The sequence below is a fragment of the Danio rerio genome, chromosome 16 (genome assembly GCF_052040795.2).
Source record: "Danio rerio strain M-AB ecotype USA chromosome 16, GRCz13ab, whole genome shotgun sequence".
Lineage (NCBI taxonomy): Eukaryota > Metazoa > Chordata > Actinopteri > Cypriniformes > Danionidae > Danio > Danio rerio.
Genome location: NC_141036.1, coordinates 52,111,860 through 52,139,275, shown reverse-complemented (window position 1 = coordinate 52,139,275; position 27,416 = coordinate 52,111,860). Strand labels below are relative to the sequence as shown.

The following is a 27,416-nucleotide window of genomic DNA, read 5'->3' as shown; positions in this document are numbered from 1 at the left end:
TGACAGAATGTTTGACACTTATTTACTCTCCTCAGAAAAGTTCTTCCCAAACATACAAACAGAAAAATATCATATTTAATTAATCAATAATTGTAGATTAATTGCATAAAAAAAACTTATATAGTACCCCAAATAGCTTTGCATCAAACTTTTAAAAGGACATAAAAATTTTAAATGTATTTGAAAACAACAACAACAAAATAAGATGTTTACTTTGAGAGAAAGGGAGAATGATGGATTTAACTGGCATGTTAGTAACCTTGTTTTCATTAGTGTGTCGTTTGGTGTTGCCGTTCACACCATTTGACAAAGGCTCCTCGCAGGAGTCTTTGCTTCTGTTAGTTTGGTCTGTAATGAGCATATTGGGAAGCTGTTAATGCACAAAAGGCCACAGTGTAAATTACAGCAGCATGTACTGCCTTTTACCATTACACCTAAAAGCTGTGAGGAAGTGTAAAAGACAGTGAACTAACTAACTACTGTTACAATTTAAAACCTTGTTTATTTGCAGTTAAACTGTGCGTCTGTTTTACCATTTCTGCACAAATACATTGCAAATGTCTTTAGTAGACTGTAAAACCCAATAATTTAAGGTAACCCAAACCATTTGAGGAACCCAATTGCAACAAACCATTTGAGTAAAAAAAAAAAACTAATCTATACGAGTACTGTGAACTTTATCCATTTAAACTGAAGTAGTGAGGTATTTAATCAACTCATTACCTTCGAAACTGAGTTCAAAACTCTTTTCAAATGAGTAGAATTAACTTTCAGTCAATTTTGAGTTAACTACACTCAGTTCAGTTGATAATGTTGACTGTTGGGTTTTACAGTGGATTACAGTTTTTTTCAGACAAGTTGGTGCATTTCTCACAACACTCTTTACATCTGCAAAACACTTTATGCATTTGTCAAAACAATTAGTCATTTGTGCACATCATAGTAGCAGTTTCTCCTTCAAACAAATTGGACATGCATCAATTGCTTTGATAAAACTCTCTGCTGTTTTATAACATTATCATTTGCTCATGTCATGTCAGTCAAAATTAAGTAAACTTGTTAATGCTGAATAGTCATTCCCTATAAAACCTAAGACCTCATTTCATTACTTGAGTCATTACATACAAAAATGTTGTACTAGTTTTCAAAATCTTTTAAGTAAATTTTATAATTTAAAATCTTTTTTTTTTCTGAAAATGTCTTCTAAATTGAACAATTTGATGAATGATTTACAGACCTGTGTATGTTTGTTGTATGTTCAGTTCCAACAAGTACTGCAGTATTGTTTACAGTTGTGCACAGCTCTACCCAAAGGGAGTTTATGTTTGTGGTAAATAAGGGTGTGTTTATTCTGTTGCACAATGCTGTCAATAAATTAGAATTGTAAAGAGCAAATGCAGTAAACATGTGAAACATACATATTCAGTGTCTTGTACTCAGACACTTCACTAAATGTAGTGATATCTAACTTTACTGTAGTTTTCAAATGCTGTGCAAATAGTATATATTACTGTCTTGAGCAATTTCAGCACGGGTCAGCAAAATCTGACTTTTTTTCATTGGAAAAAACTTACAAAAACTGTAAGTAGACTGTCATAATGAAAACATGACAAAGGCATTTCACTATCCTGATCAAAACAATGGTGTCAGGACTATTCATCTTGATGATACTTTCATTGACATGAATACTTGCTTTTGAGGAATGAGCGATTAATTTTGAGCAAGCGACACACTTTTGCAGGTCATCAACTAGGTTTTGCAGTTTGTAGTAATTGTTTAAAAAATGCATTAAATATTGTGCAAATGTGAATAGTGTTGTGAGAAAAACTGTAATCTGCTTTGGCTATATAATGTAATTTAATGTAATCCTTTGACTTTTTAATCATTAAGGGGGGTGGGGGGGGGACAACCTAGCTGTAAAAACGATTAACTTAATTTATTTGTGTTGGGACAACATGAAAGAACTGTGTTTTTTTTTTTTTTTTTTTTTTATTCTGTAAGAAATGTTTCCACTCTACCTAGCTTTAAGGTGTTAAAACTGAAGGAAACCCACATCAACATGGGAAGAACATGCAAACTCCGCACAGAAATGGCAACTGGTCCAGCCAGGAATCAAACCAGCATCCTGCTTGTTGTGAGGTGACAGTGCTAACCACTGTGCCACCCCTATTATTATTATTATTATTATTATTATTATTATTATTATTTACATTGTTCTTTAAAACAAACAATCTTTTACTTTGCAAATGTTTTCAAAAATTGTGACCACTTTCTTTGACATATAATGGGAATAATAAAAATATACATTAACTTCTAAATAGTAAAAATTCCTAAGATAGTGGGTGTAACACTGTGAAAAAAAACCCGGGTGCCACACAATTCCTTCATGTTGTCCAAACAGAAATTGATTAAGTTCACCTAATAATTTTTACAAATTTAAGTGGATTAAACATAAAACTATTAAGTCCCACCTTTTAAAAATGTTTATAGTTGCGAAGTTTTTTTTTTTTTTTTTAGTTAGTCAGCATAAACAAATTCATTCATTAATTTTCCTTTGGCTTACTCCCTTATTTATCAGGGGTTTCCACAGCGGAATGAACCACCAACTATTCCATAATGTGTTTTTTTACGCAGTCACAACACAGTAAAACACATTTGCCAATTTAACATGCCCAATTCACCGCATGTCTTCACCTGTGGGGAAAACCAGAGCACCCAGAGTGAACATGCAAACTCCACACAGAAATGCCACTTGGCCCAGCCTGCACTTGAACCAGCAACCTTCTTGCTGTGAGGTGGCAGTGCTAACCACTGAGCCACTATGTTGCCTCAAATTTAGAATACGATTGATATAAACTCACAATTGTGAAATAAACTCTGAATTGGGCGAAAATAAACAAGAAAGAAACTAGAAAGAAAGATAGAAACTCAGAATTGTGAGATAATGAACAAAAAATTGAGAGCGACGCAATGGCACAGTAGGTAGTGCTGTCATATCACAGCAAGAAGGTTGCTGGTTCGAACCTCGGCTCAGTAGGCGTTTCTGTGTGGAGTTTGCATGTTCTCCCTGCGTTCCCCCACAGTCCAAAGACATGCAGTACAGGTAAATTGGGTAGACTAAATTGTCCGTAGTGTATGAGTGTGTGTATGTTTCCCAAAGATGGGTTGCGGCTAGAAGGGCATCCGCAGCGTAAAAACGTGCTGGATAAGTTGGCGGTTCATTCCGCTGTGGCGACCCCGAATTAAAAAAGGGACTAAGCTGATAATAAAATGAATGGATGAATAAACAAAAAAGAAAAAGAAAAAACATAAACTCAAAATTATTATGAGGTAATAAACCAAAAATGGGAGACATCAAGTATTTGAGAGTGAGATGCATTGTTTTAATACCTAAAAAGAGTTTAAGCCTAATATTTTCCACCTTCGTCCAAGTATTTTGAAGTTACAGTGGGAAATTTCCCTCAGTGAGTAGGTGCAGTATGCCATTAAGCAGTTTAAACAGCCATGCCTTTTTCTCTATCCAGCATTACGTGCCGAGTAAACAATCATCTTTCTGTTGATCCCACAGCAAAACAATAGAATTAAAACAGTCAAAACACTGCCAGCATTATTTACAACGAGGTAAAACATGTTTAAATATGACGTATATGGTAAATAAATGAAAATGCGAGAAAATCAATTATTTAGATATACTCACAAAACATATGGTCCCCCAATTAAGCAGCATGCGAAAGAAAAGAACTTGATGTTATTGTTGTCTCTGTTTAGCACGGCACTTCTAGCGCTAGAGGCCATAAAGTTGCCCTTTAGCTCAGCTTAATTGTTGGCATATGTAACCCTACCTGTCCTCCAATTAGCCTTTTGACTGGCTATTAGATCATTCTGTGGCACACTGACCAAAGGGGTTATTTGAAGAAATGGTGATTATGCGTAATTCTACACAGTGATGGCATTTAAAAATATGAATGAGATGAATCAGGTTGGCTAATTTCATTCAGTTCAATTAGGAGTTCAGTTAAAGCACTTTAGAGGTTATTAAAGTTTATGCTATTGTTCATTTCGGGACACAGAAATGGAGGATTTTTAAAGGGTCATCACAGTTCCAAATAAAGCTCATTTATAGTTTTTACTTTGTCGAGTATTGAAGGCCATTTCCAACAGAAAAAAATAAGGTTTTAGGAAAAAACTTTACTTCAAATTCTGATTTTTTCCTTCCTCTAAGTTTCCAGAGCTGTATAATTGTGATAAATAAACTTTTTTCAAACTCAGATTTGGGAGATATAAACAATAAGACAGATATAGCTTAGAATAGGGATGTATAAACTAAAAAAGGTGGTTATACAGTAGCTTAAAATTGGGAGATATTAATAAAGAAAGACAGATTATATTAGAATTGGGAGATTTAAACTAAAGATATAAATTCAGAATTTATAAATGCAGAATTGGGAGAAATAACCTGAAAATGAGAGATATAAACTCACAATTGCAAAATAAACTGAGAATTGGGCGATATAAACTACAAAAAAAAAAGAAAGATTTAAACTCAGAATTGTGAGATAATAAACTAAAAATTAGGAGATATAAGCAAAAAAAAATTAAGATATAAACTCAAAATTGCAAGATAATAAGCTCAGAATTTGGAGATATAAACAGTAAAAATGAGAAATAAAAACTCAGAATTATTTTGAGATAATAAACAAAGTGGGAGAAACCAAGTAAAAACTTAGAAGTAATAGTAAAGACTTTTTTCAAACTCACAAAATAAAGAGATAAACTCAGAATTGGGACATATAAAGTAAAGAAATAAAAGAGATATACATTCAGAATTTATAAATGCAGAATTGAGAGATATAACCTGAAAATGAGAGACATAAACTCACAATTGTGAAATAAACTCAGAATTCTGAGATGATAAACTAAAAAATGAAAGATATAAACTCAGACTTACAAGATAATAAACTCAGAATTGGGAGATATAAACAGTAACTTTTACTGTGAACTTGGCATGTTCTCCCTGTGTTCGCGGCGTAGGATTCCTCCGGGTGCTCAGATAGATAAATAGATAGATAGATTTAAATACAGTTAAATAGAAAGAAAGAAAGAAAGAAAGAAGGAAAGAAAAAGAAAGAAAGAAAGAAAAAAAGAAAGAAAGAAAGAAAGAAAGAAAGAAAGAAAGAAAGAAAGAAAGAAAGAAAGAAAGAAAAAGAAAGAAAGGGAAATAATCCTTTGAAACAGACTCTGGGCCTTCAGAAAGAGGACCAGATTTTGCCGGACACTCATGTTACCTGAGTGATTGTTTATGGGGACATTTTAGGAGCAGGCTGCCTTTCACGTCAGAAGCAGAAATCATGAATCATGGGTCGCAAACTGTCAGAGCTTCCATAAATTAACCTGCAAACCAGTGGCCTTTGCATTTCCTAGGCCATGCTATGTGGTCATGTTTACTCCCTGACCTCAATCTGGGAGTCAGTGTGCCAGTTGCTGCACTCATCAGTCACTTCACAGGCTGGAGCTGCATGGGCATTAATCTTCCCTATCAACCACAGCCAGAGATGCATCTGACATATGGATGCTTGCTACAGTTGGATGAAGCGACAAGTTACTAGTCTATTAAATTAGACTTCTGTTAGCACTTTTAGTTAATATTAGTTTGTTCGTTAATAATTCATTCATTTATTCATTCATTCATTCATTCATTCATTATTTATTTATTTATTTGTTTGTGCATTAATTCATTAATTCATTAATTCATTCATGCATTTATGCATTTGGTCATTCATTCATTCATTCAATTATTCATTCATTCATTCATTCATTCATTCATTCATTCATTTGTCTGTTCATTATTTGTTCATTTATTCATTCATTCATTCATGCAGTCATTTATTTTTATAAATTCATTTATCCGTTCATTTATTTATTTCATTAATTCAGTCATTCATTCATTTGCTCACTCATTCATTTATTAATTCATGCATTTGTTTATTCATTCATCCATTTGTTTGTTCATTAATTTGTTCATTCATGCATTAATTCGTTTATTCATTTGATCATTCATTCTTTTATTTGTTTGTTTAATTGTTTGTTCAATCGTTCATTCATTTGTTCATTCATTCATTCATGCCTGTTCATTCATTCATTCATTCATTCATTCATTCATTTATTCGTTCAATAATTAAATAATTTATTCATTCATTTATTCATTCATGCATATGTTTATTCATTCATGCATTTGTTCTTTTATCCATTCATTCATGCATTCATTCTTTTATTTATTCATGCATTATTCGTTCATTCATTTATGCATTCATTCTTCATTCATTTATTTGTTCATTTGTTCATTCAATCATTCTTGCATTTGTTTCTTCATTCCTTCATTTGTTCATTTATTTGTTTATTCTGTCATTTATTAATTTGCTCACTCATTCTTTCATTCATATATTTGTTCATTCATTTATTTGTTTGTTCATTATTTTTTCATTCATTCATTCATTAATTAATTCATTCATTCATTCATTCTTCAATGCATTCATTTATTCATGCATTTATTAATTCGTTCATTCATTCATTTGTTTATTTGTTCATTCATTCATTCACGCATTTGTTTGTTCATTCATTCATTTGTTCATTCATTTGTTTATTCAGTCATTCATTCATTTGCTCACTCATTCATTCATTCATGCATTTGTTCATTCATTCATTTATTCATTCATTTGTTTGTTCATTAATTTGTTTATTCCTTTTTATTCGTTCATTCATTCATGCATTAATTAGTTCATTCATTTATTCATTCATTTGTTTATTTGTTCGTTCATTCATTCATTTGTTGATTAGTTTGTTTAAGTCCTTCATTCTCACTCATATATTCATTCATGCATTTGTTCATTCTTTCATTTATTTGTTTATTTGTTTATTCATTCATTTACGCATTTGTTTGTTCATTCATTCATTTGTTCATTCATTTGTTTATTCAGTCATTCATTCATTTACTCACTAATTCATTAATTCATTCATTCATTTGTTCATTCCTTCATTTATTTGTTTATTTGTTCATTCATTCATTCACGCATTTGTTCATTCATTCATTTGTTCATTCATTTGTTTATTCAATCATTCATTCATTTACTCACTCATTCATTCATTCATGCATTTGTTCATTCATTCATTTGTTTGGTCATTAATTTGTTTATTCTTTTTTATTCGTTCATTCATTCATGCATTAATTCGTTCATTCATTTATTCGTTCATTTGTTTATTTGTTCGTTCATTCATTCATTTGTTGATTAGTTTGTTCGTTAAGTCGTTCATTCTCATTTATGCATTCATTCATTCATGCATTTGTTCATTCCTTCATTCATTAATTTGCTTGTTCTTTATTTGTGCATTATTTGTTCATTATTCATTTATTCATTCATTCATTTGTTCATTTGTTAGTTCATTCATTCATTCATTTGTTCATTCATTTGTTCATCCATTCATTCATGATTCATTCATTCATTCATTCATTCACTCTAAAAATATGCTGGGTTTTTGATATCCAACGTCGGGTCAAATATGGACAAACCTGTTTTGTTAAAAAGTTCCATTTAATTTGAATTGAAAATTATCCCAACAATGTCCATATTTGAAAAAATAAATAAATAAATAAAACAAACACAACATCAAGATCAAAGTTACTTAATCGTAATAAATTAAGTTAGAAATGGTTTTAACATATCTTTTAAGGTTGTAGAAGATTCAGCTTGGTGTTATACATAAGTTTAATGTTATGGAAGTTGATATGACTAATTAATTTGATTCAGCTTAAAAATATAAGGCAGCAACTATTTTTAGTGTTGATTTATTTATTCATTCACTGTAAAAAAAAAAAGCAAAATATATACTCAAGTAAAAATACAAGTACTTGTGAATTTTTTTACTCAAGTAAAAGTAGCAATCTTAAAAGTTACTCGAGTAGGAGTAAAAGAGTATCTGAAAAAAATTACTCATGTAAATAGTTGCTAATTACTTTTCATTTTATATACAGTTGAAGTCCCCCCTTTGCATTTTTATTTCTTTTTTAAATATTTCATAAATGATGTTTAACAGAGCAAGGAAATTGTCACTGTATGTCTGATAACATGTTTTCTTCTGAAGAAAGTCTTATTTGTTTTATTTCGACTAGAATAAAAGCTGTTTAAAAAAAAAAACATTTTAGCGACAAAATTATTAGCCCCTTTAAGCTGTTTTTTTTCCGATAGTCTACAGAACAAAGCATCATTACATTTACATTTTTACATTTAGTCATTTAGCAGACGCTTTTATCCAAAGCGACTTACAAATGAGGACAAGGAAGCAACTTACACAACTAAGAGCAACAATGAATAAGTACTAAAGGCAAGTTTCAGGTCTGTAAAGTCTAAGAAGGGAAGTATTAGTAGTATTAGTTTTTTTTTTTTTTTTTTGTACAGTTAGTGTGATATTCAAAGAGGCAATTGCAGATAAGGAAGTGAAGTGGAGACTAAACAGTTGAGTTTTTAGTCGTTTCTTGAAAGTAGCGAGTGACTCTGCTGTTCTGATGCAGTTAGGGAGTTCATTCCACCAACTGGGCAGATTGAATGTGAGGGTTCGCGAAAGTGATTTCTTCCCTCTTTGGGATGGAACCACGAGGCGACGTTCATTCACAGAACGCAAGTTTCTGGAGGGCACATAGATCTGCAGAAGTGAGAGCAGATAAGTGGAGTGACATGTGCTCGTTTAGGTTCATTGAAGACAACTCGTGCCGCTGCATTCTGGAGCAGTTGAAGAGGCTTGATAGAGTTAGCTGGAAGCCCAGCTAGTAGAGAGTTGCAGTAATCCAGTTTGGAGAGAACAAGAGCTTGAACAAGGAGTTGAGCTGCATGTTCAGATAAGAAGGGTCGGATCTTTCTGATGTTATAGAGTGCGAATCTGCATGATCGATCAGTTCTAGAAATGTGGTCAGAGAAGTTTAGTTGGTCATCAATCGTTACTCCAAGGCTTTTCACCATTTTGGATGCAGTAATGGTTGCCCCATCCATCTGGATTGAAAAGTTATGGTGTAGAGTCGAGTTGGCAGAAACTACAAGCATTTCCGTTTTTGCGAGGATCAGCTGAAGATGATGATCTTTCATCCAGTGTGAAATATCCAACAGGCAGGCTGAGATACGAGCTGGAACCGAGGGATCATCAGGTTGAAAAGAGAGGTATAGCTGGGTATCATCAGCATAGCAGTGGTAGGAGAATCCATGTCTCTGGATGACTGGTCCTAGAGATGGTTGTATCATTATACAACACCTTGCTTAGTTACTCTAACTTGCCTAGTTAACCCAATTAACCTGGTAAAGCCTTTAAATGTCACTTTAAGCTTTATAGAAGTGAAAAAATATCTAGTAAAATATTATTTACTGTCATCATGGCAAAGATCAAATCAGTTATTAGAAAAGAGTTATTAAAAATATTATGTTAAGAAATGTGTTGAACAAATCTTCTCTCTCTTAGGAATTGGGGAAAAGAATGAACAGGGGGGCTAATAATTCTGACTTCAACTGTATATTTAAAGTTAAAGTCAACATTTCTTTAGTTATCGCATGCTTATCATTAATAAGGTTCAAATTGGAATAATGTTGACACCACTACGTGTTTTTTCAGGTTGGAGTTGTAATTCATTCATATGTTACAATGTCAGTTCGATGTACATCGTGGATCGCATTATCAAACTTTTCTTGTTGACATCTTGGAGTAAAAACTTAGGCTGAACTTGAGGCCACTGGTGAACTGGTCTGATAAATATTACTGTTTTTAAAGATTCAATAATGTAACCGAATGTAACATGGTCACACTTAAAGGATTCATTAGTTAATTTATTTACTAACATGAACAAAGTATCAACAATACAGCCTTTATTAATCGTTCAATATTTACTAATGCATTCTTAAAATACAACTGAACATATCTAATGCACTGAGTTAACGAGAACTAACAATTACTTTTCCTTCGGCTTAGTCTCTTTATTCATCAGGGCTCGCCACAGTGGAATGAACCGCCAACTTATTCTGCATATGTTTTACATAGCGAATGCCCATCCAGCTGCAACCCAGTACTGGGAAACATCAATTCACATATAGCGCATGTTTGGACTATGGGGGTAATCGGTGCATGAACTAACAATGAATGACATGTTCATTGTTTGTTCATGTTAATTAATACATACAACCTTATTGTAAAGTGTTACCAACACACTAAATCAAATGTAAATTCTACAAATATATGAAAGGGTTGGCTTTTTAATGCAAAAACAGTCCATCCTCAAGATGCCACACGTTTACAGATTTACAATTTTGGACGAGTGTCTTCACATTTGTGGTCTGCTGGGTCATTGCACTCTTTCCTCCATCCGATTAGAGTTGATGAAGAGGTTAGACGTTGTGAAGCTTGGCGTCTTTAACTGAGATTTATCTGTTCCTGTACTGACCCTGATGGGGTTGCCTGCCCTCACCCCAATGTCCTCGAGATTTATTCGGTTATTTGTTTATCTATTCTGAGGAGTCTTGCATTTCTCTCCCTATTTTTTTTCTCTTTTTTTCCTGTTTATGCATCCAAGTCTCATTTTTCACTGTGGTAGCAATATGAAGCTCTTACCAAATGCTGATACAGTCAAATTACAAGCACTGATGACCCTCATGACCCGGACACCCGCCTCAAGCACAACCCACAACGTTCAGCACCACACCGACAGCTAGTTAAAAAAAATGGAAAAATGAAACATAACCTACAGCTTTTGAGATATTTTCTATATCTAGTTGAGCACAAATACATACATATATAGTCAAACTATCCACATCCCTGGCAAATTCTGACTTAAAGTTACTTTCAAGAGTTCACGCTTAGCTGATGATTGATTATAAGCAAGTTTGGCATGCTGTCCCGGGAGAGAGCCCTGAGCTCAATAGGTCCTTGAGCCCTGGGCTCCCTCCCGTTTGCAGGGCGAGGGGAGCCTTGAGCTCAGGTAGATCTGGACAACTTCCCCTTGATAAGAACTGATGACTAAAAATTGAATGCTATGAAGAGATATGCTGCAGGATGAGAGATTGACTGTAGTGCAAAATTCAGATTGATCAATTCACTTGTTTTGCATGTTTTTGGTATGTGGGAGGAAACCGGAGAACCCGGGGAAAACCCAGGCGAGCACGAGAAGAACATGCAAACTACGCACAGAAACGACCACCGGCCTTTTAAAAGACTAGAACAGGTGACGTTCTTGCTGTGAGGCAACAGTGCTAACCACTGGGCCACCGTGCCACCCTATGAAGGAAAAGGTGAAGAGGTAGGGGTGGAAGGGGGATTCTTAATCGAAGATGACTGTAGTGAAAAACCCTGGCTCTTTTTAGTGGGTTAGGTATGGCCTGATTGGTGGATCACACGTAGCAAATGCAGAACCAGCCGTGTTCAATCATAATCATTTGATCCTCTCGAAATTAGTTTATGAATAGAGTTCACTTTATTCAACTAACAAGTTTTTTTTTTTTTAACAGAAATGACGTAGGCTTCTTCCAAAAACCGATAAGACGATGTACAAGAGGCATCATTATGTGGAAGAAAAATATTTCTTAGCTTTTATTTACATTTGAACAAACTTAAAGTCAGAATTTGCTAGGAGTATGGATCATTTTAAGCTTGACTGTATATACAGTTGAAATCAGAATTATTAGCTCTCATGAATATTTTTCCCCCAATTTCTATTTAAAGTTTAAGTGTTTCTATCGAAACATAATAGTTTTAATAACTCATTTCTAATAACTGATTTATTTTATCTTTGCCATGATGACAGTAAATAATATTTGACTAGTTATTTTTCAAGACACTTCTATACAGCTTAAAGTGGCATTAAAGGCTTAACTAGGTTAATTAGGTTAACTAGGCAGGTTAGGGTAATTAGGCAAGTTATTGTATAACGATGGTTTGTTCTGTAGACTATTGAAAAACAATATAGCTTAAAGGGGCTAATAATTGAATCCCTATAATATGGCTTTAAAAAATTAAAAACTGCTTTTAGTCTAGCCGAAATAAAACAAATAAGACTTTCTCCAGAAGAAAAAATATTATCAGACATACTGTGAAAATGTTCTTGCTCTGTTAAACATCATTTGGGAAATATTTAAAAAGGAAAAAAAAAAAATCAAAGAAGGGGCTAATAATTCTGACCTCAACTGTAGGTCAAATTGGGAAGCGCATTTAACCCTATTCTCAATACAATGCAATTCAAATACTCTCTGCTTCCATCCAATGAGGCCTAAAGAACAAAATAATCCTACTTTTCTATCTTTAATGAGGTAAAATGGTTTGCAACTTCATTCAGAAGTGGCACTTGCCTGCGTGGTGTGCACACATTTCTTGTTAGTAGTGTTTTTTGTGGTCTAAACGGGGTGAGCAGCAGTATGTGGCCAGCGTGACCTGACATGCCTCTGAAGCTGGAGGGGGTTTTGACCTTTGCTCCTGGGCTTCAAACCTACGAAGATGAAAAAAGGGATTGGTTAGGAGGGCGACTCCTTAAACAAGAGCTTCTGTTTTAGACAGGAATGTCAGTTCCATAAAAAGATGCCTATAGAGAAGCCGAAAGAGAACAGAGAGTTAATGAAGATATAAAAGAGTATGTGTGTGGAAGACTGCGGCTAGTTGTCACCAAGGGTGTATTAAGTGCTGCATTTTACTAATTATGAGCGTTTTATGTTTGTTTCAGATGTATTGATATCTTTAGGGATTTAAAGTAATATTCTAAGCTCATGATACTGTTGAAGACAAAATCATTACCTGTTGCTTCACATTTTAATTGATTTTCAAATATAAAAAAATGAAATACATTAGTTTTTACATTTAAAAAATAACAATTAAATTACACGTCAAATTACAGAAATATGCTGTAAAAAAACAGATGTTAAATTACAGGAATTTCCTTAAATTTAAATTTCTGGTAAATTTCTGTAATTTAATATCCATTATTTTACGGTAAATTTCTGTAATTTAACGGTTGTTATATTACTTTTTTTTCCGACAACCCAGCTGCTGGACATAAATTGTAAAATTATAATAATAATATGTAATAGTATATTGATATATATATATATTCCATTTATCCATTTCTCTCAGTGAATATATATATATATATATATATATATATATATATATATATATATATATATATATATATATATATATATATATATATATATATATATAAATATATCTAATGACTTATAGTCTTAATATATATAAGTCATTAGATATATTTAAAAATTGAAAGATAAATACAATTAAATTAAAGCAAAATAAATTTACAACCTACAAAATTTCCAAAAATATTTTTTTACAATTTTAGTTTTTCTTAATTTTTCCACTTTTTATGTTAGTATTTAATATCTTTCTATAACATCTAAATTTGGCTGTACTATTTTTGGACCGTTATTGTAAGTAGTTTTGTTAGATAAGCTCCAGATTTGGAGAACAAGGTTTAACTATATATATATATATATATATATATATATATATATATATATATATATGTTTAACAGAGCAAAGAAAATTTTCACAGTATGTCTGCTAATATTTTTTATTATCAAAAAAAGTCTTATTTGTGTTATTTTGGATAGAATAAAAGCAATTTTAAATTTTTTAAACACCAGTTCAGTTTAAGGTCAAAATTATTAGCCCCTTTAAGCCTAAATACCCTAACCTGCCTAGTTAACCTAGTTAAACCTTTAAATGTCACTTTAAGCTGTATAGAAGTGTCTTGAAAAATATCTAGTCTAATATTATTTACTGTCATCATGACAAAGATAAAATAAATCAGTTCTTAGAGATGAGTTATTAAAACTATCATGTTTAGAAATGTGTTGAAGAAATCTTCTCTCCGTTAAACAGAAATTGGGGAAAAAATTAAACAGGGGACGAATAATTCAGGCAGGCTAATAATTCTGCCTTCAACTGTATATATATATTTTATTTTTGCACAATGCAATTTAATGCTATTTTTTGTAGGTAAAATAAATATAAAAATGTATTATATGAGACTTTTATACTTTTTTTAAAGCTGTTTACCATTTATATTTATATAAATTTATATAACCTACCTTTAACTAAGAGGTCAACATGTGTTAAATGAATTGTACAAAGTGCAAATATTTAATGGCCTTTTTGTAGACAAGACATGAGCATGAAAAATCCTCACAGGTGTAAACGTGTGACAACTAGCCCCAGTGTCCTGAAAATGCCTGCAGAGAGAGTATATGAGAGAGCTGTAAATAAAGCACAACATCAGTTTTCATCATTAATTACACTTTTATACAGAGAAATGAACTTGACCACTCTCTGAAATACAAAACTTTGCGGTCCTATCCAAAAACAGCATATTTGATCATGAATTATCAGGCTGGAAGACTGTGACCAATGAGCTTAACAAGGCAGAATACTGGGCTGTAACAGATTTGCTAAACACCCCCACCAGCCTCTCTGCCATAATGTGATGTTTATGGCCATTTTTACCCCCGGACTTCAGTCATGCGATGGAGCAATAAATTACTCAAGCAGGCCCGCTGGAGGGAAAGTCCTTGTGACTCTGTGCTGCAGCTCTAGCGGAGAGAGCGTGACATAGAGGGTCACGTCTGCAGATAACCTTGTGTTTTCTCGCTGTTTTTCTCCGACACTGCGGCCGCCTGGAAAGCACACATTACCCACCCATCGAGGGTTGCGATCTGCTCTGGGTGGAACAGCGTTGACACGTAGCATCAATACATCTTCAGCCCGACGTTTTTGTTCCTGTCATTTTCATGTCCAGCAATAGATAAAGAGGCCAAAAACAGGAAATAAGTGGGAACTTGCGGAATCCTGAAAAATTACACTGTTGATCTTTGGGCAGATTAAAAGTTCAACTCTAGTTGGTTAAGCTTATTATAGTCAAAGTCTCAAAGGACAGGGGATGAGACATTTCACCTTGTAATATTCACATTTTTGGTCGATGATTTGCCAGTTCAATGTTTCGAGCATTTGAATGCATCCAAAAGGACAATCCTGTAAGACTTTAAAAAGTGACAAAAACACACTGGCTGTTTCTCAATATGCGTTCTTCAGCATTCTTGTGTTCTCATGTTCTCATGTAACGTCATCAACTGCCCAGTTTTAGTTCCAAAACTCAAGACCGCAAGAACGGAGGATGCGTGAATGTTCCCGGTTGTAGTCTTGATATCAAGGACGCATCGATGCAGACTTGATCACAAAACTCGCTTGAGAAGTCCCAGAAGTCATTGCGGCTGCATAAAGAAGGTGGGAAGCGCAGCATTTAGTCATTTTATTTGTAAATGGCGCCTTTCTAGACACCCAAGGTCGCCATAGAATAAGCATTAACAGCCATGCTAAAACAAATAATAAAACATTACCAAACAAGCATTGACCACACAAGCAGGGCCGGAGTGGGACTCCTTTTCAGCCCTGGAGTTTCAAGCCTCAGACCGGCCCACCTCAGTTCACGACTGACTATATTAAAATAGTGTCATTAGAAACTGATTTGGAAATGACCTTATCAAGTTTTTTTATTTTTTGAGAAAACAGCTGCTTTAGAACTTCAAATGTTCAACAACCCTAACAGTATTATATGTCTTAACAATAAATATGAAAAAAATTAATTCCTTTGATGAGGATCGAACTCGGGTGAGCAACGTCGTAACCTAACGTGCTAACCACTGGACCACAATCTTACAGAGAATTGTGACTCATCTGGCTCATTAACCTACAGGCTGCATCTTGCTCACGAAGCTGCGAGAAAATGAATAAAAAGAGCAGAGCTGCGGTAAAATAATGAATAAAAAGGCTGTGTTTTAAAAATGTTAAAGTGTTTTAAAAATTTTAAAAATGTGACTGCTGAGAGCAACAGATTCTGGAGCTAGGGAAACCGGCCCTCGCGGCCAAAAAACAGACCGGCCCACCGGGAATTCTCCCGGTCCTCCTGATTAGCCAATCCGGGCCTGCACACAAGTATAAACACACATTGCGAATATAAAATAACATGATAAAAAATGTTAAAGGAAAGCCTGCTTAAAAAGATGGGTCTTTAGATGAGATTGAAATATGTCAAGACTATCACTGCTCCCTAGATCCAGGGGAAGCGAGTTCCATAGCTGAGGAGCCATAGAACTAAATGATCTGTCTCCCATTGTGCTAAATCGAGTACGAGGTGGTACCAGGGAGAAGGAGTTGGCTAATCTGAGAGTGGGAGAAGGGGTGTAAATATGAAGAAGTTGGGTGAGATATTGAGGAGCAAGATTATGAAGTGCCTTGAAAGTTAGAAGTAATATTTAAAAATCAATACGAAACTTTACCGGAAGCCAGTGAAGCTGATAAAGGAGTGGTGTAACATGCTCATGAGATGGAGTCCTAGAGATGACATGAGCTTCATGGTTCTGAACCAGGTGGAGTTTACAGAGAAGGAAGCCCAGTAAGTAGTGCATTACAGTAGTCAAGACCTGAAGTAACTAATGCGTGGATAAGAATTGCTGTGTTATTGGTTGTGAGAGAAGGGCGGAGACGAGTGATATTACACAGGTGGTGGAAATTTGTTGTACGTGTAATATTATTGATGTGACCTTCAAATGAGAGTGTGCTATCCAAGATGACACCCAAACTATTTACCTGCACAGAGGGAAGAATTGTGCTATTATCAATGTCTATTGTGAAATTATCAGCTTTATCCAAACACCGATGCCGATGAGAAGGGCTTCGGTTTTGTCGCTATTTATAAAAAAAAGTTAAAAAATAAAAAAATTATATATATATATATATATATATAGACAGACAGACAGACAGACAGACAGACAGACAGACAGACAGACAGACAGACAGACAGACAGATAGATAGATAGATAGATAGATAGATAGACAGATAGATAGATAGATAGATAGATAGATAGATAGATAGATAGATAGATAGATAGATAGATAGATAGATAGATAGATAGATAGATAGATAGATAGATAGTTCAGAGATAGAACTTATTTGTCTCAGGTGTTTCCCTAAATGAGATGGTAAAAGTAAACATCACCATGAAAATCTTTATAAAGGCATAAACACATTAGGGAGTTTATTTGCTGAAATTCATATTAGAATAAGTTTTATTTGTATTGTGCGACGTATATTTATAATGTCTTTATGCATAGTAAATATTGAAAAGCTGAAAATCAATATGTTGTAATGCTGTAATGTTTAAATAATTTTCCATTAAAAACACGTGAAGGTCATGAGACCATCAGGAGGAACCAGGTAAGAAGGCAGCATCTCATTTCTCACTGGACACGGTCTTTGTTTTTGTGGTCTCCCGAGTTCGTTCATCTGAGGTAACTTAGCAAGACCGCTCTCCACAAGAACGCAAGTCTGTTCTATGCGTTCTTGGAATTGAGCAATAGTCACTATGTAAGCGACAGGGGAGGATTTAACCAATATGCAAGGTGAGTGACCGCATTTTGCCCAAGGAAATCTGAGGACCCCCAAAATAACACCTAGAAGTATAAATTATACCCATAAATTATATATAAAACATAATTTTCTATCGTATTTTGTATGATGAGGGTCTAAAAAATAAGTTTAACGTTTATTACATCGCAAATGCACATCATTAATAGAGCAGTCCAGCAGTCAAAATATAGGTAAAGGTTTAATTTTAAAAACTCAATAGTTTATATATCGTTTTTAGTTGTGAATCCATTTTAAGAAAACAAATCATTTAAAAAGTTTTACAAGATGCTTTACATGTTGTTGTTATTATTTTGCATTAAGACAAAATGCAGGAAAGGAGATTGAGTGATGTAAGAATAAGAACAGCAAAATAGATCAATGAAAAATAAATCAAAGTACAAAAGGTGCATTTTAGAACTTTCAGGCCCCATGGCCGGAATTACTTATGGCCCCGAAATTACTAAATCCGCCCCTGGTAAGCAGTGTGGTTTGTCTTCTGTATAGAGAAAAGTTGATGCAATACATTTAGCAATCTTGTAGCTCAAAGTTGTTGGATTGTAGCAATGCCAAACATCAAAGGTTCAGTTAAGTTACCACAAGTTACCTTGAATGCATGCATTCATTCATTCATTTTCTAGTCGGCTTAATCCCTTTATTAATCTAGGGTTGCCACAGCGGTTTGAACCGCCAACTTATCCAGCAATTTTTCAAGCAGCGGATGCCCTTCCAGCCGCAACCCATCTCTGGGAAACATCCACACATACACACACACACACACACTCATACACTACGGACAATTTAGCCTACCCAATTCACCTGTACCACATGTCTTTGGACTGTGGGGGAAACCGGAGCACCCGGAGGAAACCCACGCGAACGCAGGGAGAACATGCAAACTCCAGACAGAAACGCCAACTGAGCCAAGGATCGAACCAGCGACCTTCTTGCTGTGAGGCGAACGTGCTACCCACTGCGTCGCCTGAATGCATTCATTCATTCATTTTCTTTTTCGGTTTAGTCCCTATATTAATCTGGGGTCGCCACAGTGGAATGAACCACCAACTTATCCAGCATATGTTTTTACCCAGCAGATGCCGTTCCAGCTGCAACCCATCTCTGGTAAACATACATACACACTCATTCACACATGTACACTACCTACTCAATTCACCTGTACCGCTTGTCTTTGGACTGTGGGGGAAACCGGATCACCCGGAGGAAACCCATGCGAACGCAGGGAGAGCATGCAAACTCTACACAGAAATGCCAACTGACCCAGCCGAGGTTCGAACCAGCGACCCTCTTGCTGTGGTGACAGCACTGCCTACTGCACCACTGCATCACTGGAATGCGTCAGATGTGTTCCTTAAATGCAATAAAAGATATCCATGTTTGGGCGAGGCAGTGGCGCATTAGGTAGTGCTGTAGCCTCACTCCAAGAAGGTCGCTGGTTCAAACCTCGGCTCAGTTGGTGTTTCTGTCTGGAGTTCGCATGTTCTCCCTGCCTTCGTGTGGGTTTGCTCCGGTTTCCCCCACAGTCCAAAGGCATGCGGTACAGATGAATTGGGTTGGCTAAATTGTCCGTAGTGTGTGTGTGAATGTGTGTGTGGATGTTTCCCAGACATGGGTTGTGGCTGGAAGGGCATCCGCTGCATGAAAACTTCCTGGATAAGTTGGCGGTTCATTCCGCTGTGGTGACCCCAGATTAATAAAAGGACTAAGCCGACAAGAAAATGAATGAATGATATCCATGTTTGCCAAGTGCAGTAATGTAAAAGGACTGGAACTCAACATGTAAAACATGGTAATTAGTAATCCAAATGTCCTTTTCCAAGGGTTGTTTCTAGCAAACGCATAGGCATACCTTGTATGCAGTGTAAGATTAAATGCACATTATCTGACTATGTAAAACATGATACAAGTAATCCAAGAATTCAGTTTCCAAGAAATACATTAAACCTTTTTGCTAATACTGTAAAACATGGACTAGCAGAGTCATTGGTTGGGTTCCAAGAAAATGAATGGGAATGCATCAAATGTACAGCCTGAATGCCGTGTGTGAGTAATTTTTCCATAAAGTGTCTGCCAAATGCATAGAGTATGTGCACATTTACTGTAGTTCAGAATGTAAAATGTGGTACAATGCCAAGGTCATGGGTTTGATTCCCAGGGAACATTTGTACTGATTATCAGTACGACTGAAATGCATCTCAAGTACAGAATCTTCCTAAATCTATGCCTGCATCAGACACGGTGTCCAAGCAGCCTGGATTACGCGTAGAAGGGAGGCCAAATTCCCCGCAGTTAAAATCTCAGACGGTGGTCTTTAACACATTCTCTCTCCCTCTGCCTCCCAATCCCAATAAAAACCTTCTGACCACCGGTTGACCTTTCGCCGTTCTTCCCCCATCCAGAGCTCTCTGTTCACTCCACCACTGCAGTCCAGTGGAGGCCAATGGGGGCCAGCAGCTGTGGGGAGGGGGATATGAGGTCACAAGGGTCACGGTACTGGTAAAGTCATCGCCGAGGCTCCAATGTGGGGCATCATTTCCCTCCTTCAAAGGCAGTCCTGACGTCCACGGGGGCCGCCCCGATGGACCCGCTGTTCCTGAGCTTTCAAGACCTGAGACGGACAAGGGTAAATAAAGTGATACCAGGTGTTAGCTGGCCCCCTCCCCAAAAAAATCCACCAAATTGGGGCCCCATTTCACACTCGGCAACCCTGTCCTGGTGCGAGAGGCATAGCAGCCAAACCCCAAACAACGGTTTTGGTACAGCCTAATCCGTTGAGGATTGAGAATGCAAATTTAAATGCTTCCCTCCCAAAAAGAGGCATCTTAGATCAGATTTGGATCTGGAGTGAGGGGCATGAAAGCCCATGACCACCACCACAACCATCAAAAAAAAAAAAAAGAAAGAAAAAGCTGACCTCTTGAATAACTGTGAAGATCAAGCCAAGTGAATGGGAATCATTGTGGCGAAAACAAATGGGCTCTGACAATGAGTGAAGAACAAACAGAGAGACGCCGTCAGCGCACAAGTGCTCCTGCCCTGGTGTTAGAAGCGAAAGGGGCGGCTTTTAAAACTCCACCATGCGCAGGTTGGCCCCCGAAACCCTCTGAAAGCTTGCAGGGGCCCCAATTAACGCTAATTAACATCAACGACAGGCAAAGGGTCATTAGTCCAGCTAATCCGTGGTTTACATTTTCCTCCTGGAACCCTGCTGGCCAATTCTCACCCCAATCATGGAAAGGACACGTTGTTAAAAAGGCCAGCATCAAAGCTTTTCCACTCCACAAACTGCCCCATTAGTATGAGATCTGGACTCGTATGGGATGGAACTCAAAGCCCCCGAGGGCTGGGTGTCAAGCCAAGTCTCTGTGGTTTGGGCCCCAGTCTGAATAGTCAACAACTTGTTTGGGTCCGCAGCGATCCACGGCCATTTGCAGAGCAGGTGGTCCATGAAAGAGGTTAAAGATGTGATACTGTAAAATGCCCCATTATGGGTGAATCATGTTGGCAGGCTCTACTGGTAGTGGAGGATGCAATGCTAGGAGGATGGCTCCGTTACAAAGCACTAGTGAGTTCCCTATGTAGGCAGCATTGCAAGGTAATGTCATTTAAAGAAATAGTTAACCCAAGTAAAAACTAGCTCAACATTTACTCGACCTCATACGGTTTTAAACCTTTATGGAGCTTACTTCTTCTGTTAAACACAAACGAAGATATTTTGAAGAATGCTGATAGGAAAAATTAACATTGATGTAAATGAGTGCTGGTGTTTTGGCGATTTGTCCTACTGTACCTTGTGAAATTGTCCTACCTCCCATTCAAAAAGTAGGCAGTTTCATGTCAATATGCTACCCATCATATTTTGCTACTGTACCAGTGTAAATTTTAATGTGGAGTAAGGTGATATGAAGATGTAATATCGCCCTACCTAATACCTAACTCTAACCTCATAGCTATTCAAATGCAGTGTTGGTAGGATAATTGGATGCGTAGAATAAAATGTCAGGACTCCGGCTACCAGCATTTTTCTAAATATCTTCTTTTGTGCTTAACAGAAGAAATAAGCTTAATAAGGGTTTAAAACCACATGAGGTAGAGTAAATGACAGGGTCGTTTTCATTTTTGGGTTAACTATAAATACCCTTCAATGTTGCCTACATAGGGAGCTCACTATAGTGCTTTGTAACAGAGCTGTCCTCTCAGAAAACAACTAAAAAGGTTTGGAACAAGTGAAGGATGAGAAAATGATGCAAGAAACTTTAAGACCTGTTCCAAACAACTAAAACTTTATGAAAACAAAAATTACGTACCTCATATTTGTGCCTTTTGGAGCACAACAACAACAAGGTATTGACATCTAATTTGTTTGTCTCACTTCAGATTCAGTCACTAAAGTTCCACTTCAATCAATGAGGTTTTAATTCAGTGAGTTAGGATGCTGCTTTTAGAAGGAATATAGCCAGTGGACAGACAGCAAGGCAGCTCACTAAGTTTTGGAAGAGTCGATGTCAGTCTACAACAACATTACATTATCTAGAGGGGCTGAGAAAAACATCACACAGGGCAATGACTCACAGCAGGGTTAAGAACAGTCAGAGATGATGAAATGCTTCACGACAAATTATTCTGGGGGTTATTACTTAACGTTAAACTATTTAAGTCAACAATAAAAATAACTGTTAATGCACAAATTGTGAAAAAATAAGGATTCAAAGCATTCACTGAAACATAATTTATTGAAACAGAAAGGTAGTTAGAGGTAGATTCATTTAAAGAACTATTTCTTTAAAACTCTATTTGATCACCACATTCAACATAATTATTAACCTCTAAGCTTTATCATTTTTATTTGAAATTTTTATACTTTTTACACATATTTTTATGCGTTTACTTCTTCCAAACCACTAGGATTTACCCATTCAACACCAAGTTTTTAATGAATAAAGATATAATCAAATTTTGTATGATTACTGATTCTTGAGAATCAAAAATGTTGTTTCATAAACGCAATCGTATTTTCATTCATTCATTTTCCTTTGGCTTAGTCTCTATTTCAGAGGTCGCCAAAGCGGAATAAATCGGCAACTATTCACGCATATATTTTACGCAGCATATGCTCTTCCAGCTGCAACGCAGCACTGGAAAACACCCATACACACTCATACACTAAGGCCAATTTCATTCATTCATTTTCCTTCGGCTTGGTTCCTTTATTAATTTGGGGTCGCCACAGCGCAATAAACTACCAACTTATCCAGCATATGTTTTACACAGCGGGTGCCCTTCCAGCTGCAACCCAGAACTGGAAAATACCCATACACACTCATTCACACACACTTATACACTAAGGCAAATTTTATTCATTTATTTTCTTCGGCTTAGTCCCTTTATTCATCATAAGTTGCCACAGCAGAATGAACCACCAACTATTTCGCCTTATGTTTAACGTAGCGTATGCCCTTCCAGCTGCAACACAGCACTGGAAAACACCAATACACACTCATTCACACACACACAAACACTCATACACTAAGACAAATTTTATTCATTTACTTCCTTCGGCTTGGTCCCTTTATTCATCAGGGGTCGCCACAGCGGAATGAACCACCAACTTATCCAGCATATGTTTTACACAGCGGGTGCCCTTCCAGCTGCAACCCAGAACTGGAAAACCCCCATACACACTCATTTACTAAGGCCTATTTAATTAATTAATTTTCCTTTGGCTTAGTCCCTTTATTCATCAGGGGTCACCACAGCAGAATGTACCACCAACTTATCCAGCATATGTTTTACACAGCTGATGCCCTTCCAGAGGCAACCCAGTTGTGGAAAACACCCATAAACACTCATTCACACACACTTATGCACTAAGGCCAATTTCACTCATTCATTTTCCTTCGGCTTATTCAGCAGGTGTCACCACAGCTGAATGAACCACCAACTTATCCAGCATAGGTTTTACACAGTGGATGCCCTTCCGGCTGCAACCCAGAACTGGAAAACACCCATACACACTCATTCACACACTAAGGCCAATTTCATTCATTCATTTTCTTTTCGGCTTAGTCCTTTTATTCATCAAGGGTTGCCACAGCGTAATGAACCACCAACATATGCAGCATATGTTTTACACAGTGGATGCGCTTCTAGCCGCAACCCAGCACTGGGAAACATTAATACATACACTACGGCCAATTTAGTTTATTCAATTCAGCAATTCAGCGCATGTCTTTGGACTGTAGGGGAAACCGGAGCACCCGGATGTCAATGTCGTCCTCTAGTAATTTAGCAGACACTTTCACTGGTGACTTAAAAAAATATAGCACAAAAATAAGCATCAATTAAAGTGAAATATCATACAAAAGTAATATGATAGGTTAACCTTATTACTGACTTACATCAAATATACTGTGAATATTTATATATGAATATTTAGTTCATAAACACTTTCTTGTGAAACGGTTCAACTTGTGAACTGTCTTTCTGTCACCCTTGAGACGCAGAGCACATGCTGGATGATGATCATTTACAGAGGTCACAATACAGAGACTAGTGAAGAAGACTGAAAGTGTTTACTCTTTAAGAAAAAGGCTAAGACTAAGCTTTCTAACAAACAAAAACCAGGCCGAGTAACAAGATTGATTTTGTTTGCCTCCGTTTGATGTTCTAAAGTGGAAGGGTAAAAATTAACCCTCTAAAAGAGTTGCCACATTTACTGAATGAAAGACAGATAATTAATCTAGAAATTGTTTGCTTTTGTTGTGTTACATATCAGAATATTTGTTTAAACAAATTCTCCTTTTATCTTAACTCCATTTAAAGGGGTAGTTCACCCAAAACTGAAAATTCCCTCATCATTTCTTACTGTTCACTTGTCAAAAACCTGTTTGAGTTACTTTCTTCTGTTGAACAAAAAAGAAGATATTTTGAAAAATGTAAGCAACAATCGACTTATAATACTTTTTCCTGCTACTGCATTGAAGTAAGTGCTTACCGGTTTCTAACATTCTTTAAAATGTTTTCTTTTATCTTTAACTCAAAAACGACACTCATACAGGTTTGGAAACAATTAATGGAGCATAAATAGTGAGTAAAATATTATTTTTGTGAGTGAACTATCTACTATAATAATACTATTGCCATCCCTCAATGAAACACAAAACTAAATACATCTTTCAAACTAATTACTTCTGCTTTTTTAACAGACTTTGGCACGTAACGTTAGGGTCACTGATTATTGGGAAGAAAAAAAATGCTGTTGGGTTACATATGAGAAAAATGACCCTTTTATTAAAACAGAATAAGAACTCCATTTAAAGGGGTAGATCACACACCAAACTGAAAATCCCCTGCACTTGTCACAAACCTGTTTGAGTTTCTTTCTTCTGTTGAACAAAAAAGAAAATATTTGCAACCGGTAACCATCGACCTATAATATTTATTTACTATATTGAAGTCATTGGTTACCAGTTTCTAGCATTTTTCAAAACATCTACTTTTATCTTCAACCCAAAAAAAAAACACTCATCAACATTTGCAGCCACCTGATGGAGAGGTAATACTGAGTAAATATTAATTTTTTTGAGTGAACTATCCACTAAAATAACGATATTGTCAGCCCTTAATGAAACACAAAACTAAAAACACACCTTTTAAACTAATTACTTCTGTTGTTTTAACAGACTTTAGCACGTAACATTAGGGTCACTGATTATCGGGAATATATATATATATATATATATATATATATATATATATATATATATATATATATATATATATATATATATATATATATATATATATTACATATCAGAATATTTGTTTAAACTATTTCTTTTTTTATTAAAATAGAATCAGAACTTCATTTAAAGGGGTAGTTCCCCCCAAACTGAAAATCCCCTCATCTTTCAATCATGCTTGTCACAAACCTGTTTGAGTTTCTTTCTTCTGAACAAAAAAGAAATTTCGAAAAATGTTTGCAACCGGTAACCATCAACTTATAATATTTGTTTTACTACATTGAAGTCAATGGTTACCAGTTTCTGACATTCTAAAAAATATCTACTTTTATCTTCATCCAAAATTAACACTATAAAGACCTGCAATCACCTGATGGAGAGTAAATAGTGAATAAATATACATTTTTTGAGTGAACTATCCACTATGATAATGATATAGCCATCCCTCAATGCAATGCAAAACAAACAACACACCTTTTAAACTAATTCATTCTGTTGTTTTGACTTTGGCATGTAACTTCAGGGTCAGTGATTATCAGGATTATTTTTTTTTTGGGGTTACATATCAGAATTTTTATTTAAACAAATTCTCTTTTTATCAAAATAGAATTTGAGTTTTAAAACTGCAAATTCTTTCACCATTTCTTCACCCGTTTCTTGTATCAAACCTCTGTTAGTTTCTTTAATTGTTGAACAAAACTGATTAAGTATTTTGAAGACCTCTACCTCCATAGGCTTTGTTTTTCTTTCTATGGAAGTCAATGGTTACAGATTTGCAGCTTTCTTTAAGTTATTGTCTTTAATGTTCAACTAAATAAAGAATGAAGGTTTGGAACCACATGAAGGTGACTAAATAGTGAGTAAATTGTCATTTTTGTGTGAACTACCCCTTTAATCCACTCAAATTGCGAGCAGAAAACCAAATGTCTCCATCTCCAATCTCAACACCATTACAAACAACTACTAAAGAAATCCCATTTGACATTGTCCTGTTTTCCCCTCCGTGTTTGCCAGTTAGGTATCGACCGGGCAAATTTCAAGTAAAAAGGAAAAAGTAACAAAGCGAGATAAGCGCTTGACAAAGTGAGGCAGTATATCAAGTGGCACGACACTCACTCAACAGTCAGTTTGTTGTCGTGCACATGAATGGAGCTAAAGCTGCGCACACACACACACACACACACTCGCCAGGCAAGAATTACTCAGATGAAGTACAAGAAGCCTTTTCACTTAGGCTCAAACACTGATTACATTGTAATGGAGCAATCAAAGAGCAAAATGACAGAGGAGCTCCGTAATATGCCACTCATAATGGTCAGACGCTCCAGAAAGCATTGTGTGAAGCTTTTAAGTTGCACCAGTCTGTGGGCAGTCGAAACAGGAATCACACTTCTTTTTTTTTTAAAGCTCTCCCTTGATGTCACAGACTATTAGCCAGATAGTATACGTAATTGTGCTCCGTGGATCACAGGAACAAGGGGTAGACATCGGTAGAAGTCATCCTGAAAGTGCTTCTCTATGTGTGTGTGTGTGTGTGTGTGTGTGTATGTGTGAGTGTGTGGGAGGCTTGCAAGAACAGGAGATTTTTTGTGTTGGAGAAAAAGAGCCTTGGACACTTCATCTTCTCTTCTGTGCGCTGCCAAAAAGGCCAGAGGTCAAATGTCAGGGTGAATGAAGAATTCGGAGCTGCATGCCGACAGATCGAGTTTCAGGGCCGGGGGAGGGTAAGGAACAGCCCTAGAGCAATAGGTGCCAGCGTGTGTGTGAGCTTTTTCTGAGCTACTTTTATTCGAAACATCTCCAAAATCTGGCTCTTTCGCTCTGAGGCTTTATGAGGTTTCACTCAACTCAAAGATGCATATATTTAACTCTGGACAATAACCTTTTTCTTCTGTTTTGGCTTCTAAACGCATGATTTCCCAATAATCAGTGACCCTAACGTTACATGCTGAAGTCTGTTAAAACAACAGAAGTAATTAGTTTAAAAGGTGCGTTTTTAGTTTTGTGTTTCGTTGAGGGCTGACAATATCATTACTATGGTGGATAATACAAATATTATAAGTCGATGGTTAACGGTTGTCAACATTTTTAAAAACATCTTCTTTTTTGTTTAGAAGAAAGAAACTCAAACAGGTTTGTAAGTAAGATGTGAGGGGATTTTCAAT

At 35.9% G+C, this 27,416-nt stretch overlaps 2 protein-coding genes across 5 annotated transcripts in view; both read right to left on the bottom strand.

Annotated features, from left to right (window-relative positions):
* LOC147840416 (uncharacterized) overlaps positions 1-27,416 on the bottom strand; it is a 976,031-nt gene that overhangs the window by 546,620 nt on the left and 401,995 nt on the right. The window lies entirely within an intron of this gene.
* bola1 (bolA family member 1) overlaps positions 11,860-27,416 on the bottom strand; it is a 77,537-nt gene continuing 61,980 nt past the window's right edge. Inside the window, exons 7-8 of one of the 4 annotated variants that reach the window (XR_015510391.1) lie at positions 18,466-20,117; positions 17,466-18,136 (exon numbers count right to left, since the gene is read on the bottom strand). The gene's annotated coding sequence lies outside the window, so the exon portion shown is untranslated. Of the gene's footprint in view, positions 12,506-14,315; positions 15,300-17,465; positions 18,137-18,465; positions 20,118-27,416 lie in introns of those variants that run through there. The other 3 variants (XR_015510389.2, XR_015510390.1, XR_015510392.1) reach the window with 3 other exon arrangements.